The sequence below is a fragment of the Oryctolagus cuniculus genome, chromosome 20 (genome assembly GCF_964237555.1).
Source record: "Oryctolagus cuniculus chromosome 20, mOryCun1.1, whole genome shotgun sequence".
In the NCBI taxonomy this organism is placed as follows: Eukaryota; Metazoa; Chordata; class Mammalia; order Lagomorpha; family Leporidae; genus Oryctolagus; species Oryctolagus cuniculus.
The window spans coordinates 35,281,011-35,301,346 of NC_091451.1; the positions used below are offsets into that span (position 1 = coordinate 35,281,011).

Consider the following 20,336-nt stretch of genomic DNA (forward strand, 5'->3'; position numbering starts at 1 on the left):
AATACAGAGCAGAGACAACATTCTGAGAATTTTTCAGAAATGATGAAAAAGCCAATGCACAAACTCACAAAGCTCCCCAAACCCCCAAGAAAAATAGATCTATAATAAGAAATTTGTATCTAGTTGCTTTATAAGAAAACTTCAAGGGGCAGGAGCTGTGGCTTAGTAGTCTAAGCTTCCACCTGTGGCGCCAGCATCCCATATGGGCTTTAGTTTGAGTCTCGGCTATTCCTCTTCGGATTCAGCTCCCTGCTGGTAGCCTGGGAAAGCAGTGGAAGATGGCCCAAGTACTTGGGCCCCTATACCCATGTGAGAGATCTGGAAGGAGCTCCTGGCTTCAGGTCAGCCCAGCTCTGGCTGTTGTGGCCATTTGGGGAGTGAACCAGTGGATGGAAGACCTTTCTCTCTGTCTCTCCCTCTCTCTCTAACTCTGCCTCTCAAAAAAATAAATCTTAAAAAAAAAAAAAAACTACAGAATACCAAAGAGAATATCTTTTATTTAGTAATTTTTCAAATATTTATCTATTTATTCACAAGGCAGAGTGGTAGAGAAAGACATAGACAGTGATATATCTTTCATCTCCTGGTTCATTTCCCAAACACCTGTAACAGCCAAGGTAGGTCCAGGATGAGGCCAGGAGCCAGGAACTCCATCCAGGTCTCCCACCTGTGTGGCAGGGATTAAATTATCAGGCTATCATCTGCTGCCTCCCACGTTGCATTAACAGGAAGCTGGATCAGAAGCATGAATCAACCAGGACTCAAACTGGCATCTGATATGGGATGTGGTATAACAAGCAGTGGCCTAACCTGCTGTACCGCGACACCTGCCCCAATGATTATCTTTTTAAATATTCATAAGGCACTAATGAAGAAAGAATATCTTCCACACAAATGGCAATTACACGTAGCATTGATTGCTCAGCAGAAGCCAGAAAGTAATTGAACACCTTTAAACTGCAGAGAGAAAATAACTAGAATTTTATACCTAGCAAAAATACATTTTACATCTAACAAGACTGTGTTAAGAATAAGGAAATAGACATTCAATGGAAAATGTCCATATTCTCTTGAAGAATAGCTCAAAGAGTTTTTCCCATCAATATCCTCACTAAACGAGACCTAAGAAGAGAAGTGATGGAGAGGGGATTATAAGCAAAGAATGTAGTAAATCTGAGCAAACATTTTCAGTTTAAAATAATATCCGACCTCTGGGATTTAAAAAAATAAGGAGGCGCTGGTGTTGTAGCATAGCAGGTTAAGCCACCACCTGCAACGCTGGCATCCCATATGGGCACCAGGTAGAGTCCTGGTTACTCCACTTCTGACCCAGGTCCCTGCTATGGCCTGGGAAAGCAGTGGAGGATGGCCAAAGTCCCTGGGCCCCTGCACCCACATGGAAGACCTGGAAGAAGCCCCCAGCTCCTGGCTTTGGCCTTGCCCAGCACTGGCCACTGTGGCCATTTGGGGAGTGAACTAACAGATGGGAGACCTCTGTCTCTCCCTCTGTCTCTTTCTAACTCTGCCTTTTAAATAAATAAAACAAATAAAAAAAAAAAAAAAAAAACAAGATGGTCCAAAAACACTGGGAGGAAATGGCACCTAAGTTGGGGGAACAGTGACAGAAGTGGTCTAGGGTCCTTGCATCTAGGGACAGAAGGGAAGGTATTGATCAGCTTTGGACTTTCATAACTATGTACACAAAAATTTCTAGAGGACCACTAAGAGAATCACAGTGGAGTATAAAACCTCTAGAATAGTAGAGCAGAATATATTAAATAATAAAAAACTAATATATACAAATGAAAAAAAGAAATGACAGAAAACTAATCATAGAAGAGGTAGGAAAGATGGAAAGGAAAATAAGATTAAGGAGTAACTTGGAGCTTACCCGCTATCACATAGATACAAAGGTATTACATACCTCACTTAAAGATGTTGCTTAGAGACTGCATAACACATACATAAGATAACATCTTAAATCTTAGGATACGAATGACGTGAAAAAACAAAGAATGAAAAACCAAGTATCAACAAAAACTAGTCAAAGGGAAGTGAATCACGTCCCACTGTTGTCTAATGCTGTTATATTTACTTCAGATAAAATATACTTTCACAACAATTTAATTTTTTTAAAGATTTATTTATTTATTTATTTATTTGAAAGACAGAGTTACAGAGAGGCAGAGGCAGAGGCAGAGGCAGAGAGAGATCTTCCATCCAATGGTTCACTTCCCAGATGGCTGAACAGCCAGAATTGAGCTGATCGGAAGCCAGGAGCCAGGAGTTTCTTCCAGGTCTTTCATGCATGTGCAAGGGCCCAAGGACTTGGGCCATCTTCTACTGCTTTCCCAGGCCATAGCAGAGAGCTGGATCGGAAGTGGAACAGCCGGGAATGGAATCAGCACCCATATGGGATGCTGGCACTGCAGGCAGCAGCTTTACCAGTTACACCAAAGCACTGGCCCCAGAACCATTTAATAAAAATAAAAGATTAAACTATCCAAAAACAGAATAATTTTAAAATAATTTTTAAATAATTTTAAAATTACAAAATGCTGTAACTTCAAAATATAAATGACATATATATTAAAAATATAAATTTTTAAATGACAATCTATCTTGACAGGATATTTTAATAAACCTCTCTCGGTAAAAAAGAGATCAAGCAAAGAATCAATACAGATAGAAAAGACTTACACAATCCTATTAACAAGCTTAATTTAATGTTAAAAGATTGGTATTGAGACTATATTCTAGGACCAAAGACTATTTTCTATCACCAAAATGCCACGGTGAAAAGTCAATAACCATCATGCGTGCGGCAGGATTTGCTTCCCCTAAACTCATACAACCATTTACATTCTGCAGTCTGAATGTTCAGGGCTGATGAATTAAGGATGGAGACCTGATCCGATATGGTGGCCAGGAGGGGCTAGTGGGAGGCCTTGCAACCATCAGGGGCATCACCCACCCCAGGAGGAGGTTCTCACGCAGGTTTGATCATTCGAATTCAAGTGTGGCCTCAGTCTCCTGCCCCACCGCATGATTGGACCTCTGCAACCACCAGCCAGTCTCATCAGATGACACCTGCTCCTGGAACCTCAAACTGTAAGCTGAAACAAACTTTTTCTTTCCCAAGATGCTCCTTTAGGGTATTTTAAAGTAATGAAAAGTAAATGAATGCAACAAATGATAATTCAAAAAATACCATAGGTTTGGAAATGGAAACAAAACACTTTTAAATAACTCCTAGGACAAAGGAAAGGTTATTTTACACTGGGGAGTTATTTAGAACAGATCAGCAGTGACAGTGCCATAGAGCAAATCTTCCAAGGTGGAGCTAACTCAGTACCCAGAATCAAATGCACAGTTTATACATCTAACTTAGAAAAGTTCAAAATTAATGAACTAAGCTATCAGGAAGTCAGGAAAATAAGAAAATTATAAACACCAAATAGTAAAAAGAATGAAGGTACAAGTAGAAATTGAACAGACAAACTTACAGAAACTATAGAAACTTACGGAAACCATACGTTTTTCATAAAGACCAACAACAGTAGCAAAATCCTGGTGACACTGATCAAGAAAAAGTTTGCAATCATAAAAGTAAAGGTGGAGGGGCTCGTGTTGTTATGGGTTAAGCCAGCCTGCAATGTTGGCATCCCACATAGGCGCTGGTTCAAGTCTTGGCTGCTCCACTTCCACTCCAGCTCTCTGGAATGCTAAAGCAGCAGAGGACAGACTGAGTCTTTGAGCCCCTGTACTCACTTGGGAGACCCAGAGGAAGTTCCTGGTTCCTGGCCTCTGCCTGGTCCAGCCCCAGACACTGAGACCATTTGGGGATTGAAACAACAGGTGGAAGATCTTTCTCTGTCTCTTCTCTTTCTTTCTCTATAACTCTGCCTTTCAAATAAATAATATAAATCTTTAAAAACAAATAAAAAGTAAAGGTTGGAAAGAAAAACTAATAGTGATGGCACAGACATTAAAAACAATAAGAGGCTATTACAATCCTATGCCCCAATGTTAAAACTAAAATGAAACAAATTCTTTTTTTAAAAAAAAAGATTTTATTTATTTTGAAAGACAGAGTTACAGAGAGAGGTAGAGACAGAGAGAGGTCTTCCATCTGCTGGTTCACTCCCCAGATGGCCGCAATGGCCAGAGCTGTGCCAATCTGAAGCCAGGAGCCAGGACCTTCTTCCAGGTCTCCCACGAGGGTGCAGAGGCCCAAGGACTTGGGCCATCTTTTACTGCTTTCTCAGGCCATAGCAGAGAGCTGGATCGGTAGAGGAGCAGTAGGACTAGAACCAGCACCCATATGGGATGCCAGGGATTTAACCCACTGCGCCACAGCACCAGCCCCTAAAATGAAACAAATTCTTACAAATCTATTTACTACTACAATGGATTCAAGAAAAGAGAGAACATTAAAATTGTCTTACTGTAAAAGAAGGAATTAGTATTTGCAAATCTCCCATTAAAAACACCAGTCCAGGAAAAACAGATGATCCTACCACACATTTGGAGGATTACGCAATGCTGATCTTACATAAAACTATTCCTAGCAATAGGAAAAGAGGACTCTCTATTTTATAAGGACAAGAAACCACTGATACCAAACTTTGATAACAAAAGAGATTTATAGGACCTCTTACACATGGACATGGAGGTAAGAATTATTTTTAAAAAATACTTCAGAGACAATTAGCTTTTTCTTGTTTACTCTCCAAATGCCCACAACAGCCAGGCCTGGGAGCCAGGAGCCAGGAACTCCAATCATTCTTCCACGTGGGTGGCAGGACTCAACTGAATGATTGCTGTTGCCCCCAGGATCTGCATTAGCCGGAAGCTGGAGTTGGAAGCAGAGCTGAGACTCAAACCCCGCCTCCAATATGGGATGTATGTGACTCAATCAGTGGCTTAACTACTTATAAAAACTCTACTACTCTTAAAGCACAGTTGGTAATAGATACAAAAGGAAATATCATCAAAGTTGATTTATTCTAGTAATATAGACAAATATTTTTTATAATTTAACACCCATCCATAATTTAGAACGTAACTTGGAGAACATGAGAAATTGAAAAGAACTTCATGAACTGGATAGGAAGCTTCTGTGTGACATCTCTGGCAAGTCTGTATTTGAGGGGGTCATAAAGAAGGTCCAGGGACCCACCATCACTGGCCCTCTGCAGGATCTACCGAAGGGTCTATACAGCTTAGTATGGAAAGGAAAAGAAATAATGAAGATAAGGATTGCAAAGAAACATGATTGTCATTTATAAATGATATGGCTGTGGGAAAAAAATGGAAAGAATTTACAATAACGTAAGAGAATAGATAAGAAACTTAAAGTTTCGTGACACAACCAATATGTAAGATCAATTTCATTTTTTAAAATATATGTACAACTTTTGATATAGCAATTAATTTTTAGGTATATGTCCAGCACATGTTCAGTAAAACTGTGTATAATGAAAGTCTGTGCCAGCACTATGTCTGATTGCATAAACTTTCATATGCATGTTGACATATCTATAATACATATTATAGATGGTGTGTATACAAGGGTGTATGTGTACATAGTATAAAAAATAAAATTGTAGGGGTGGGTAGTTTAGTCTAGTTGTTAAGACACCAGATAGGATACCTGTGTCCAGTATGAGAAAACCTGTGTTTGACTCCCCAGGTCTAGCTCCTGACTCCAGCTTCCTGCTAATGCAGATACTGAAATGTGACACTGATGGCTTGAGTGGTTAGGTTCCTGTCATTCACGTGGAAAACCTGGACTGAGTTCTTGGCTGCTTGGTTTGGCCTCCCCCCACCAAACAGGATGTTACGGGCATTTGGGGAGTAGACCAGTGGACTGGAGCTTTCTGTCTTTGTCTCTCTGCTTCTCAAGTAAATAATAAATCAGAATACAAATAAAATAGTGTATATACCTCACACTACAAGCAAACAAAAAAAATTGTGGATGGATTCAAGACAAACATGCATTTTACAGTAAACATATGAAGAGATGCTCAATTTCATTAATAACCAAGAAAATGAAAATGACAATGAGATTATTTCACACTTACTAAGTTGGCACAATTTATAATGTGACAATCCTATTTACTTATTTTTTGTGGCTGTTTCATTTGTACGGGAGCCATCATCCCCTGCTGCCCCTCCAGGTGCGTATCAACAGGGAGCTGCATAGAAGCAGAGAAGCCAGGACTCACTCCTACCCACAATCCACCTTGGGAGGTGGGTGTCGCTACTAAACAAACACCCATCCCAATCTAGGAATATTAAATAAATGTCAGTAAGACCACGAAAACAGAGACCCTTAGTCACTATTTTTTTTTTTAAGATTTATTTATTTATTTGAAAGTCAGAGTTACATAGAGAAGGAGAGAGAGAGAGAGAGAGAGAGAGAGAGAGAGGTCTTCCACATGCTGGTTCACTCCCCAAATGGCTACAACAGCTGGAGCTGTGCCGATCCTGGCGGCGCCCATATGGGATGCTGCACTGCAAGGGGAGATGCTACACCACAGCGCCAGCCCCCCTTACTCACTGTTGGTGAACAAAAAGCATTAAGATGCTGAGGAGCGGTGAGCTTGCCTCAGGATCTGCTGCAGCAAGAGGAGGGGTCCCCACATAAAGACACAAGATAGTGGGCTTAAAAGAGGGTGTGGCTAATGCTCTGCTTGCTGCCAGGGGACACGGAGGTGGGGCGGAGTCTACAAAGTGTCACCCAGCCTTGTGACAAAGTCAAGACAATGCCCGGACTAACTAGTTTTGCAAACTGGGTCACTTACTGCTTCCCAATGGGTAAGTAAAACAGAACAGACTGGATCAGAGTGATCAAGTACAGCAAGAATGCCATCTTGTAAACCTTGTTTCAACTATCTATGTCACTTTGTGAACACTTCTGTTTCTTCTAGCCATGTTTATACAAATGTATACACTAACTAGACTCTGATCTACAACGTATCTATATCTTAGTGGGTGTCTCTGAAAACCACTGAACTAGAGACCACACCTTATAAAATCATGGACTTCCTTGCTGATATAGCTGAACCCGTAGCAGCCCGCAGGGAAGAGAGCTAGCTCCCAACAGCAGAGGCTATCGTGCCATAGGTCCTCATTTATTTATTTATTTTAAAGATTTCATTTACTTATTTGACAGGCAGAGTTACAGACAGAGAGAGACAGAGAGAGAAGTATTCCTTCTGTTGGTTCACTCCCCAAGTGGCCGCAACAGCCAGAGCTGCACCGATCCGAAGCCAGGAGCCAGGTGCCTCCTCCTGGTCTCCCATGCGGGTGCAGGGGCCCAAGCACTTGGGCCATCCTCCACTGCCGTCCTGGGCAACAGCAGAAAGCTGGACTGGAAGAGGAGAACCGGGACTAGAACCGGCACCCATATGGGATGCTGGCACCACAGGCAGAGGATTAACCTAGTGCGCCACAGCACCGGCCCCATGCCATAGGTCCTTGAGTTTACTCTGCCTCCACGAGAAACAAAAGGGAAAGTAAGCTTGATGCTCACCCCCTACACACACCAGTGCAGGCAACAACTAGGGATGGAGGGAGGTGAAGAACATCAGAGAATGGACGTGATTTTCCTAGGATGCCCAAGAATTATCCTAACGTACGGCTTGGATTATCAGATCCAACTGGGTTTTGAAATGGGTGTGATCAAAAGTTATTAGAGGGGGCCAGTGCTGTGGCACAGCAGGTTAAAATCCCAGCCTGCAGCGCCAGCATCCCATATGGGCACTGGTTCAAGTCCCAGCTGCTTCACTTCTGATTCAGCTCTCTGCTATGGCCTGGGAAAGCAGTAGAAGATGACCCAAGTCCTTGGGCCTCTGCACCCATGTGGGAGACTTGGAAGAAGCTCCTGGCTTCAGATTAGCTCAGCTCTGGCCCTTGTGGTCATTTGGGGGAGTGAACCAGCAGATGGAAGACCTCTTTCTGGCTCTACCTCTCTCTGTAACTCTTTTTCAAGTAAATAAATTAAATCTTTAAATAAAAAAGTTATTAGACTCCACTTAGAATGCCTGCAACCCCCATCAGAGTGCCTGGGCTGGACTTCCAGCTCCTCTTGATTCCAGCTTCCTGCTAATGCCCGCCTTGGGAGGCAACAGGTGATGGCTCCCTGCCAGCCACATGGGAGACCCAGGTTGAGTTCCTGGCTCCTGACTTGAGCCTGGCCCAGCCCTGGCTATTGTTGGCACTTGGGGAGTAAACAAGTGAACAGGACTTCACTTTCTCTGACTCTCTGCCTTTCAAATATATAAAACACTTTTTTTTTTTAAAGTTACTCTTCTTTCTCTTGATAATCAATGGGTGTGTGTTATAGACAAAATGAGCAAACTGCATGTTCTCTGGACTTCGGAGTTTTACGCACACAAAAGCAGCAGCTCAACAACACAAAGAAAGAAGTAGGTTGTGTCCAGGCAGCAATATGCTCAGAGGCATGGGAGCCGGAAGGATCTAGAAAAGTTCAGAGCTGAATAAACCCTGAGCAGATCCTGCGACATTCCCTGAACAGTAATGAGCAGGGTTGAATTACAAAAGAACTTGGAAGTTAGGTAGAGGAGGTCAGACTTGTAAGTTGGGTCCATCAACATTAACCAAAAAAACAAAAACAAAAACAAACCAGCTGCCATCATTTCGATTGTGATGACGTGACAGCGTCTGTGCCAAGCGCTTTTCAGGGACTCTGTGATTTAACCTTCGCAACAACCCTTCCAGGATTTCCACATTACTGAGTTGTTTTTTTCCATCTTACTGAGTCTTAGGCTAGAATTCACTTAGGGCCACACAGCTATATGAGTAGTAGAGACAGGGTTTGAAAACAGAAGTCTCTGTCCAAAGCCAGACTTCCAGGGCGGTTGAGGGACAGAAGTCAGCGGTGCAGAAGAAGGAAGGAGCCTGCACGGAGGGGGCCCCTCCTGGAGCTCCCTCTGGTTAGGGGCAGCATTCTTAGAGGGCGGCGCCAGAACGCAAGACCAGACGAAGACAAGGTGTGTAGCAAGGGACGCAGCGAAGAGCCCGGCGATCCATTAGACGCGTGAGAAGGCAAACAAATGGTGTCCAAGTTTTCCAACCAGGGAAACAAGAATGCTGGTTACAATAGAGCAAAACCAGAGAACCAGCGTCCTGACGGACACTTAAGACCCAGCATTCAGGCCACTCGTCTTGTTGCCACTGTTTTTGACGGAAAAGACACTGCTTTGCAGGCATCTTCATTCATTTGTGTCCAAAGGACTGCTTCAAACGTGATTCCTTTAATATATCTCCAGCTCTGGCCGGCGCCGCGGCTCACTAGGCTAATCCTCCACCTTGCGGCGCTGGCACACCGGGTTCTAGTCCCGGTCGGGGCACCGGATTCTTTCCTGGTTGCCCCTCTTCCAGGCCAGCTCTCTGCTATGGCTGAGGAGTGCAGTGGAGGATGGCCCAAGTCCTTGGGCCCTGCACCCCATGGGAGACCAGGAGAAACACCTGGCTCCTGCCATCGGATCAGCGCGGTGCGCTGGCCGCAGTGCGCCGGCCTTGGCAGCCATTGGAGGGTGAACCAACGGCAAAGGAAGACCTTTCTCTCTGTCTCTCTCTCTCATGTCCACTCTGCCTGTCAAAAACAACAACAACAACAACAAAAATATATATCTCCAGCTCCAAGACCCCGGGAGGCGCCTAGGGACACAGAAAATGCCGGTGCTCCAGCCACATGGCTCTCAGGCCCCACTTGCTCAGGGCACTCAGCTGCCCATGGGGCCCAGAAGTCCTGAGCACACTCTAGCAGCCCAAACCTGTTGTGCCAGTTTGCAGACCTCCTGTGCTGGGATGGGTGTCCCCCAGGAAGCAGAAGTGGTCCTGGCAGGCTCTCAGGACAGCCCACGGGGCCGGAGCCCACCCTGCTGTGGATTCGCCATAGTCCTACCCTGCCTTAGGATGGCTCAATTTGCAAGTTTCCTACTTCATAATGATGCAAAAGGCACGGCATCCAGTAGAAATCCTACTTCAAAATTTGAATTTGAATTTTCTGGGGCTGGCACTAGTTGGCCCAATCCTGTCTGCGGTGTTGGGTGGTGGCAGCGGGCAGCAGTGAGTGCAGTTCCTGTCACTCTGTGGTCACACAGAGACACCACCGGGGCCCTGAATTGTCCTGTGTTGCAGAGCTAGGATGCTCACTAGGTTAGGTGGGTTCAATGCCTTTAAAAAAAAAAAAAGATTTATTTATTTTTATTTGAAAGTCAGAGTTACACAGAGAGAGGAGAGACAGAGAGAGAGAGAGAGAGATCCTCCATCTGATGGTTCACTCCCCAATTGGTCACAATGGCTGGAGCTACGCTGATCCGAAGCCAGAAGCCAGGAGCTTCTTTCAGGTCTCCCATGCGGGTACAGGGGTCCAAGGCCTTGGGCCATCTTTTACTGCTTTCCCAGGCCATAGCAGAGAGCTGGATAGGAAGTGGAAGAGCCAGGTCTCAAACCAGCGCCCATATGGGATGCCAGCACTTGGGGCCAGGGCATTAACCCGGGGCGCCACAGTGCCAGTCCCCTCAATGCATTTTTGAACTAAGATTACATTGCAGTTTATCAGGATGTAAACCACCATAAGGAAGGAACAACTGTCCCAGCTGCCTTCTCTTCCTTGTCTCCCACACCTGCCCCTACTGGTGCCTTCCTGGGCCATGCCCCAAGCCAGTGACCTACCTCTAAATCTTGCTCACACAGTCTGCTGCAAACAAAAGGCCTGGCACCTCCAGGAAGGAGTTCAGGGAGGAGGCTCTCACTTGAATCCATCTTTATCAGCTTCAGCTTAGAATATCAACTTCCAAAGAGCTACATTTGGGGATATTTTCAGGGAAGACGCCAGATAGGTACACTTTACCCTACCACAGGCATAGTTCCTGGTATGCAAGAGGTGCTTAATAACTATACCTTGCATGAGTGAATAATTTCCCCAAATTTGCACATATATGTCTTTAGCACTTCCCTTAATTGATTCTTTATAAAGATTTCATACATGTGAAATCACACCTGTGAAATTGGAATTAGTTCCATCAGGTTCTGATCATTCACCTGAACACTTCAAGAGGATTAGAAAATACCAGGCATATGCTTCCCTGAAGATGTCTACATCTGTTCCTCTGCGAGTTCCAACTGGTCACGCAGAGACCAGGCATAGCAGGATCCTCAGCTGACGGCCTAACTTGCAACCTTCTCCTACACTGGGGCAAAAACTGCCTGCTTCGCCGAGGAAGAAAACTGCCCTCCTTTAAGCTTGATCTCTATAAAACCTGTGGATTTGCATGACCTAGGAGTAGGGGTTGGGCAAGGAAAAGATACTGGGGGCTGGCGTTGTAGCGCAGCAGGTAAAGCCACCGCCTGTGATGCCGGCCTCCTACATGGGCACTGGTTCAAGTCCCAGCTGTTCCAATCCAGCTCCCTGCTATTGCTCCTTGGGATAGCAGCAGAGGATGGCCCAAGTGCTTGGGCCTCTGCACTCACGTGACCCAGGCCTTCAGCCTGGCTCAGCCCTGGCCATTGCAGCCACTCGGGGAGTGAACCAGTGGATGGAAGATCTCTGTCTGTTTCTTTCTAACTTTCAAATAAATAAATAAATCTTTTTTTTTTTTTAAGAGAGAGACAGGGCATCCTGCAAATCTGATGACTTAAACCAGCTATTTTTTATTCTGAGAAAAATCAAGGAAATGTCACTGTATTTGCACCCGAGTTGTGGAGCAATTCACACCGATTATAAAAGTGAATGTTGTCTAGGAAATCTGCCACCAACAGTTAGAGCCGAATATTCTGATAATTCATGAAAATCTTATCCTGTGATTAGGACCTTTCATTTGTCAGGTATATGAATGAACTCGGAGAAGATGGAGGGAAATCTGAAAGATGGAGATGATTTAAGGAAAATAGTCAATGACAAGGAACCTAAAAGTCCTGGTCAGACTGGGAACACAGAAGGTTGAGGAGCAAAATCCCATTTCTGGGCCGGCCCTGTAGCTTACTAGGCTAATCCTCCACCTTGCGGCACTGGCACACCGGGTTCTAGTCCCGGTCGGGGCGCCGGATTCTGTCCCGGTTGCCCCTCTTCCAGACCAGCTCTCTGCTGTGGCCAGGGAGTGCAGTGGAGGATGGCCCGAGTGCTTGGGCCCTGCACCCCATGGGAGACCAGGATAAGTACCTGGCTCCTGCCATCGGATCAGCGCGGTGCGCCGGCTGCAGCACGCCGGCCGCGGCAGCCATTGGAGGGTGAACCAACGGCAAAGGAAGACCTTTCTCTCTGTCTCTCTCTCTCTCACTGTCCACTCTGCCTGTCCAAAAAAAAAAAAATCCCATTTCTGGTCAGAATCATGACCAATACTCCCCAGCCCACCTGCAGATCTCCCTGGGGGGCGGTCCTACTTCAGGTGTGGGAGTGGAAGCCACTCACCCTGCACTGGTGAGCAGCACTGTTGTGAGTGCAAGGGGAAACACCTGGAATTTGGGGTCAGGGGACTTGAAAGCAAGAATTAGTCAGCCACCTGAGAGGGTGTGGCCCTCAGGAAAGCAAGTGCCTTATTTTCTTCATCTGTAGAATGGGACACCAGTGCACATTACCGTTAGTTATCACTGCATTATTATTGCATTAACACTATGTTATAGTAAGAGCCATATAATTTAGAGACCAGTATCTGACAAGCAACAGCCTCTTTTCCTATATCACTAACCACTGCAACTTATTTCCTTTTCAAGAGACCATGCTAAACGCCGTCTAGTCACACAACACAATACGAGTATCTTCATTTAGACATGTACCAACTAGTCATACAGTGCAGTTGTTGCTCAGTATTTACAGACAACTGGTTCCAGAAACTACCAAGGAGACCAAAATCCCTGGATGTTGAAGTCTGCCCTATAAAATGGCATATCAATCAGCATATATCCAATGCATATCCATACATACACTCTAAATCCTATGTAGATCCCTTGTAATTCCCAATACAATGTAAATCCTATGTAAATAGCCATTAAACTCTGTTGTTAAGAGAAAAATGACAAGGAAAAAACAGTCTGCACATGTTTAGAGCACATTTTTTTTTTTTCCGAACACCTTCAGTCTGCTGTTCTTTGACTCTGAGGATACGGAAGTCACAGATTTAGAAAGCCAATCAGAATTGGTTTCATTTTTAAGGCTGCAACAGTATTAAGTTTGCTGACTCAGATAGTTTTCAGAGTGCAGAGATCTCTGAGGTTATACGAAGTCTAACCTCGTCTGGTACGCTGCAACCTCCTCTCCAGGGCACTTGCTATTCTGAGTCTCATGGAAGCAGTATTCGCAAAGATGCTAGACCCAGAGTGGGTAACATTTGGAGAAGTTCTCCATTTGCAACTTAAGAAACATCCTGGTGATGTGCCCACACTTGAGTTCAAACAGGAGAGTCTAGTATCTACCCAAAGAAGCACGTCCTCTGTCATGAATGTGATTTGGAATAGCTGCCTTGGTTGTCTCTGGCTGTACACATCAGCTCTTCTTTGAAATCCAGGTTGGTAGAAAATGAGATCACTCAAGCAGCCAAAATGTGAAAAGCTTCCTTCAACACAGTTCAGTAAATACAAGTTACCCCCAATCGTTGTCACCCACTACCATGGCCAACTATTTTGTGCTTATATTAGTTTATATAAGAATATTTTTAAAGGTTATATAAAATGGAATTTAAAAAAGTGTATTTGGTGCAAAAAATTTTGTATACAAGGGTTCCTCAAAGACTTCATAAAAAATGCCTAATACAAAAAATCTACACACGCATTTCAAAACATACACTTGTTTGTTAATTCCATTTTTTGTGGAACTGTTTCAAGTGCCCTTGTCTGTGTGTGTGTCAGATATGTCCAGCACAAATTCTTGGAAGACCTGTGGCCTTCTGGAACACCGGTTCCTGGGTTGCCATCTGTAACCCCGTGCAGGCAGCAGAAACAAGACAAACATAATGGAAGCAATAGGGAGAATGCCGAAAAGCGTCTGTCCTTTTTACCTGAACAGATTCCCCAACTGTGCAGCCTCCAAAAAACAAGGCACGGAGACTGGCTATGGCCCTAAGACACACAATTCTACCACACACAGTTAGGCAGAAGTCTCTGCTGGTTCCTCCTTATCTGTGCACCCAAGCACATGTAAATCAAGTAGTTGTGAAAATCCAGAGTGACACTGAAGGGGATTCCTCTGTCTGCCCCCCTGGAAATCCTTAATCCTGGTACCTGCTGCGATGTGGAGGGGGGAACTGAGCCTGCTCGCAATCCCGTCATTTCAGTGCAATTTCATAATAGAGAAGATGATGTGAATATATTTGATGATATCCAAATATCATCTGTGTGTTATCATTTCACTCAACACTCAAAACACTAAGTCTGCCAAGCAGATTTATAGAGCTTGGCAAACTTTCATTTCATGAATGACACTTAATATGAAATTATCTTCACCCATTAATAGAATAACAGTGATAGAACAGATCCCGAGGTGATAATGGAATATAACCATGCATTCCAGTTAGACTGCAACCAGTTAATCCCAGACATCTCCACATGCTGATCCCGTGACTTAGAAGTAAGGAAACCCTAGTGGGTAAGTAAGCCCCAACAGCACCCTTTCCATTTCTCTCACTACAGACTGGTTCAGAGATCTGCATACCTGTGACTGGTCGTAATTTTTTCTACAGGCATGCTAGCTTCAGAGTGTATGTCGCATTACACACCTAACTGCTGTCTTTTTCCTGCTCTGCTGTTCACAAGCATTGTGTTAAATTGTCAGGGCAAAAGTTTTCTCCTAAGGAGGTCTCAGACTCTGCAAACAATTCGCTCGGGCCTTGTTTAGAGAATATTTCGGGCACTTTTATAGCAGTGGTTTTCAGACTGTGTTCACAGGAGAGTCAGGGTTCTAGGGTGTGCCCCAGGAACAACCCAGGGGAAGCCCACGGGCTCCAGGCTCCTAGCTCCTGGGTCCCCTAGAGCAGCTCTGCTGTCATCTGGCTCATTGAGCAAGTTCTTGCAGGAGATTTCATTTGCTGCTAAACATAAAACAAAATGATGTCTACAAAAACATGGAAAAGCCATTGTAATAAGTGGTCCCCTTGCCTGGCACTGCTGGGCCCTCTCCCCAGGGGACTTCCTGGAAAGGGGGGTTCAGGTGCTTAGTTTCCTGTAAAGAAGTTCGCCCTTCTTCCCTCCTGCAGAATTTGAAGCATCCATGAATCAGAACAATCCAATACACTTATTTTCAATAGACAAAATATATCCAGAATTTCACACAGGAAACCCTTTCAAAATTAAGATTTGGTTTTCTCCTATATACTCTGACCTGGCTTTCATGCCTCTAGCCTGCCCACCCCCAGCGCTGGCACACCCCTGACATGTATCCTTTCTGGCTCTTCTTCCTAAAAGCCAAGAGAAGAAGCAAACTGCCTTTCTCTTTACCCCGCCACACTAATCCAAAATCAAGACTGGTAGTGGGTTGGCATTTTGGAACAAATATTAGACATTAGGCACAATCATCAAAAAACATCAGCTTCAGTGAATATGTAACTACCTGACAACTGAAAATGACCTGGAATTTTATTAAACAGCTTCTTCATTTATATTGGTAAAACAAGTTGTACATAACAGTGTAATGATCAATTTTTGTAATCCCCAAGTCAAAAGCAACTGGACAGGAATACCAAAGACTTAGAGTGCAAGTCCCTTTAGGAATGAAGGGTTCTGCGCAAACTATTGGACAGACAATGGAGAATGAAGGTAGATTGTAGAAACCAACAAATCCCATTCATTTCCTTCAGTTTGCAAAAACAAGCAACTGACATGTTTCCTGCCAATGAACACACTTGCAGATAAGAAAGCTCCCTACAGGAAATCCTTTGCGAAAAGAGACCAGTTGTGCCATGAAACTTAACCTCCTTCACCAAATCCCAAATCAGTCAAGAATGTGACAACATGCGATCATGAAATAAAGGTGAAATCAGCCAATCTCTGGTATACGGCTTCTAAGGCCTCTGCTTCCTATGACGTGAAGGCAGGATATTAAATAAACATTAATATATAGATGGAACTCCTTCTGCTTCTCCCTTCCCCCGTGCAATTAATCCATTGATGAAAACAAAGGAATTTGCTGCTCCTCAAAAAGATCAAACTGTTAATTGAGTAAGTTTCAAAACAGACCATTTTCAATTAAGATAAAGCAAGACTGCCATAAATTACCTTGATTGGAAGGGAGATATTTTTAAGTGAATATCAAGGAATTAAAATTTGATGACTGTCATTGAAAAATTGGAAAATCACAGTCAATGCACTTGCCTTATACGTACAAGGCTCAAAGTTAACCCTCAAAGCCAAAACTCAGGAGAGGTCCCCCCACACTCCCCCCCCCCCCCCCCCCCCCCGTTAGCCAAATGAATAGGGTGGGGTGGGATAGAATCTCCAACTTGGCTCCTTTTTTTATACTCCTCAGGGAAATCATGAACAAGATACTGGAAATATCTGCAGCTTTGACTTGGGGGCCCTTTCAACTGTCTTAAAAACAAAAGCCCTCTGCCACTGCTCACTTGGCTAATCCTCTGCCTGCGGCGCCGGCACCCCAGGTTCTAGTCCAGTCAGTCCTGGTTGCCCCTCTTCCAGTCCAGCTCTCTGCTGTGGCCCCGGGAAGGCAGTGGAGGATGGCCCAAGTGCTTGGGCCCTGCACCCGCGTGGGAGACCAGGGGAAGCACCTGGCTCCTGGCTCCGGATTGGCGCAGGGCACCGGCCGAAGTGGCCATTTGGGGAGTGAACCAACGGAAGGAAGACCTTTCTCTCTTTCTGTCTCACTGTTTAAATCTGCCTGCCAAAAAAAAAAAAAAAAAACAAAACAAAAACAAAAAAAAAAAAACCTCTTCCCCACCCACAAGAGGAAACTTTTCTAAGTCAAGCAAACGCTAATGACTGCAGTTTTGAAGCACTGCTTATTTGCACGTGGACATCTTTCTTCTCCCTGCTCAGCCACTGAGAACGGGTTTCTCTCCTAAAGCCCCAGTCTCCATCCCAGCCCCAGGGCACCATTCCAAAACACCACACTTGCTGAAGTTCAAATGCTGCAGCTCAACTTTGAACCCTCTTCTAACAGAAAGGCCCCAGGAGCCCCTGCCCAAGCACTCTCCAGCCACAGTCCCAGGCCCATCGTGAAGGCCCCACAGAGTCGGGTTCCCACAGTAGCTCTACAAATCAGCTGGATCCCACAACAAAGTGCCCGGGTCCCTGCTCATTAAGCCTTCCCCGGGCACAACTCAGGGGTAGCAAAATGCCAAGTAAGCACGAGTGCTCATCCTGGCTTTAAGGCTTTTAGCACGAATATTTTCAATAAAAATACAGTTATGAAATCCAGGAGGCTGCATTTTTGGTTGTTGTTGTGAAATGACCTTGATCTGACAGGCACTGGCTCAGGTTTCAACAGATGCTGCCAGGAGGAGGCTCCCGCCCCGGCAGCCAGCATGGTCTGCAGGCATCTGAGATGAGGAGAAGGGTGGTGGTCACGGTCGGGTCTGGATGTGTGGTAGGGGGTGGGGTGCCTTCCCTCCGTTTCCATGGCAACCATGTCTCCACTCATCGGTTATGAGATACCATCCACTTCCTGTGTCTAAATTTTTAAGCCAATCGGAAAAGTGTTTATACGTTTAACAACTTCTGGGAGGGTGTTTCTTTAATGAAGCACTTGGGGGCCTCCAATGAGGACGTCCACGTTTGTGCCCCACACAGACAACATCTCAGCACGTTGACTAATGCGTATTCTTATATGGTGAAGAACGCCCCTTTTCTTGGAAATGAAAGGCGTTCTCCAAGCAGATGCCACAATTTCTGGTAACAGTGCGCAAGCGGATTTGAGCTGTTTGCTTTCTTCATTGTGTTTCTCTTTCCCTGCCAGACTTAGATCCAGGGTGAGAAACGTGCGAATGCACAAGGCGCCTAAAACCATCAAAGTCAGGATACAGTGAACCGTCCGTCCGCTGATGCCGCTATCTAAGCACTCGGATCAAACACCGGCCGGCAAACACGAATTCTGACTCGCACAACTTCGCATCTTACAACTCAGGAGCAGCGATCATTGAGAACGCAGCGTAAAGTGGTGTGCACCAAAATGGCCTACTTTCTCTGGAGAGAAATGCCAACCAAAACATAAAACGCAAAAGGTACCTCCAGCCAACGGCACCCGGGGTTCAAGGCTCCATCTCGCAGGAATCCCCGCACCGGGGGGCCGAACTGGAATTACGGCCAAGCAGGCTCTCGCTGGCTGTTTTCCTAAGTCTCAGTCTGGCTGGCCAATCCGTGCGAGAGTTAAGTGGGCTCCAGCCCTTGGTGCCGGCAGTCCTCAGGGCTCCCTACCCTCTCAGCTGCCAGCCCTCTCCAAGGCAGAGCTGGCGATCAATGAAAAACCGGGGAACAAAAGGAAAAGAATAGGACGTCTTCCCGGCTAAGGAAAACGGTGCCCTCCTTCCTCACTGAGCCGCTCGCACCCAGCCTCGGCAGCTCCACCTGGGGGCTCCCAGCCGACCAGGGCTTCCCGGCCCGGCTCTCCTCTCTCTCACGTTTGCTGGCAAATGTGTCACCTGAGGCTCGGCCGCTGACGGGGGCTCCCCGCGCCCAGCCAGCTGAAACTAATACATTAAATCAATTAGCAGCCCCACAATGAAAAGCTGCCTCTCTCTTTCCCAAATGTCATCCCGGGAGTATTCACAGAGCAGGAAAAATCGCCTCTCCGGTCTCCCCAGCCAGTCACCACGGCTTAAATCCTCAAAACAGGTTTTTCTCCCTCCCCCCCCCCCCAAAAAAAAAAAAAAAAAAACAGAAATATTCTCAGCGCTTTCCACGGAAATCCTGGTCTCCGTGTGTCATATCAGGATAGCCAGGGGCAGGACTGGAAGAGGCTCCGACCGCCTGCAGATCTGCCAGTGTTTATAATGGAGAGCAAAACAGTTGCGACCAGCAATGCCGAGCGAAACTCCGGGCGAGCCAAACTCACATCCAGCATGTTGGTTGCTTGCAAACAAAAGTCACGTCAGGGAGCCCAAGAAAGTGGGTTTCCCCACAAGTCAGGCGCAGAACGACACCCGCTATTTGCTCATTTTTATAAATACCCATTTGTCTGCAATCTCAAAAAAAATTTTTTTTAAGAAAACGACTATTCACACATTTCTGAGAAACTTTTTTTTTTTTTGGTAATGAACTAACTTCGGAGAGAAAAGTAATGAAAATAAGCAAGTTGGCATCCCCGGTCTCTCCCACCGGGGCGGCCACGCTATAAATCAATCCGGAACCAGGTGGGAACACGAGGGCGGGCGCCTTCCCCCCAACACCGAAGGGGGCCCCCAAACGCGGCCGCCCCGGCTCCGCATGACAATGCTAAACCGGAGCAGGAGGCTGGGCGGCAGGAAGCGAGCCCCGTTTTCGTTACCTGCGATCGCCTGCCCCCCCGCTGCTTCTCGCGGCCGCATCGGGGGGCCGCGGCGGCGCTGGACTCGCGGGTGGCCCCGCCGCCGGGTCGCGCCGTCTCCCGGCCGAGCTGCAGCCGATCGCGGCCGGAACCCCGGCTCCAGCGCCCGGCGCCCGCCCGGGGTCGGCGGCGCGGCTCCCACCCGGGCCCGGAGCCCCGCTGGGTCCTAGTGCGCGCCGCGCGCCCGCCCGCCCGCCCGCGGCCCGGTCTGCAGCCCTCACGTACCGCAGGCAGCTCGCGGGCGCCGAGGATCCCCGGCAACACGGAGCACGGCGGCCCCGGCTGTGCGCCGACCTGCCCGGGGCCGAGCGTCCGAGGCCGGGCAGGAGGCGTGGGGAGGAAGACGCCGGCTGCCAGCGAACTCCGAAGGCAGATGTTCGTATCCGCAGCCCCGGCGTAAATACAGCGCGGGCAGGAACCGGCATTGGGAGGTGGGCCCGGCGCGCTGGTGCGTTCACCGAGGCTGAGAGACGTGCGGGATCGACCCGGAGATTTCAAAAATGCACCGCGAAAGAGGCTGGTGTGTGTGTGTGTGTGTGTGTGTGTTTTAAAAACAACCTTTTAAACACTTTTCCCCAGTATTTCCCCCTGCTAACAGGTCCTTTTTTGCATTTTGCTCTCTCGTACTTTTTGTAATACGCTATTTTAAATAACAAAGCCCCATATGGCTAACCACGTAGTCATTTGATTTTCAAAAGACCTCAAAAATTGCATCAAAATATGCAGTCATGTATCTCCCAAGAAATCAACGAGAAAGAATTAATGGTGGCATATGGCGTGCCGCACAGAGGAAACTTAATTACAAATTAAAACAAATGCAAAAACGCACAAATTCCGT

General features: G+C 46.2%; 1 protein-coding gene across 16 annotated transcripts in view; it reads right to left on the bottom strand.

Annotated features, from left to right (window-relative positions):
- FOXN3 (forkhead box N3) overlaps positions 1-19,998 on the bottom strand; it is a 462,718-nt gene extending 442,720 nt beyond the window's left edge. For 5 of the 16 annotated variants that reach the window (XM_008271939.4, XM_008271938.4, XM_008271934.4 and 2 more), the window contains exon 1: positions 19,460-19,615. The gene's annotated coding sequence lies outside the window, so the exon portion shown is untranslated. Of the gene's footprint in view, positions 1-18,201; positions 18,856-19,459; positions 19,616-19,723 lie in introns of those variants that run through there. The other 11 variants (XM_070065520.1, XM_070065515.1, XM_051825944.2 and 8 more) reach the window with 7 other exon arrangements.
- Positions 19,999-20,336: the final 338 nt, after the last annotated feature.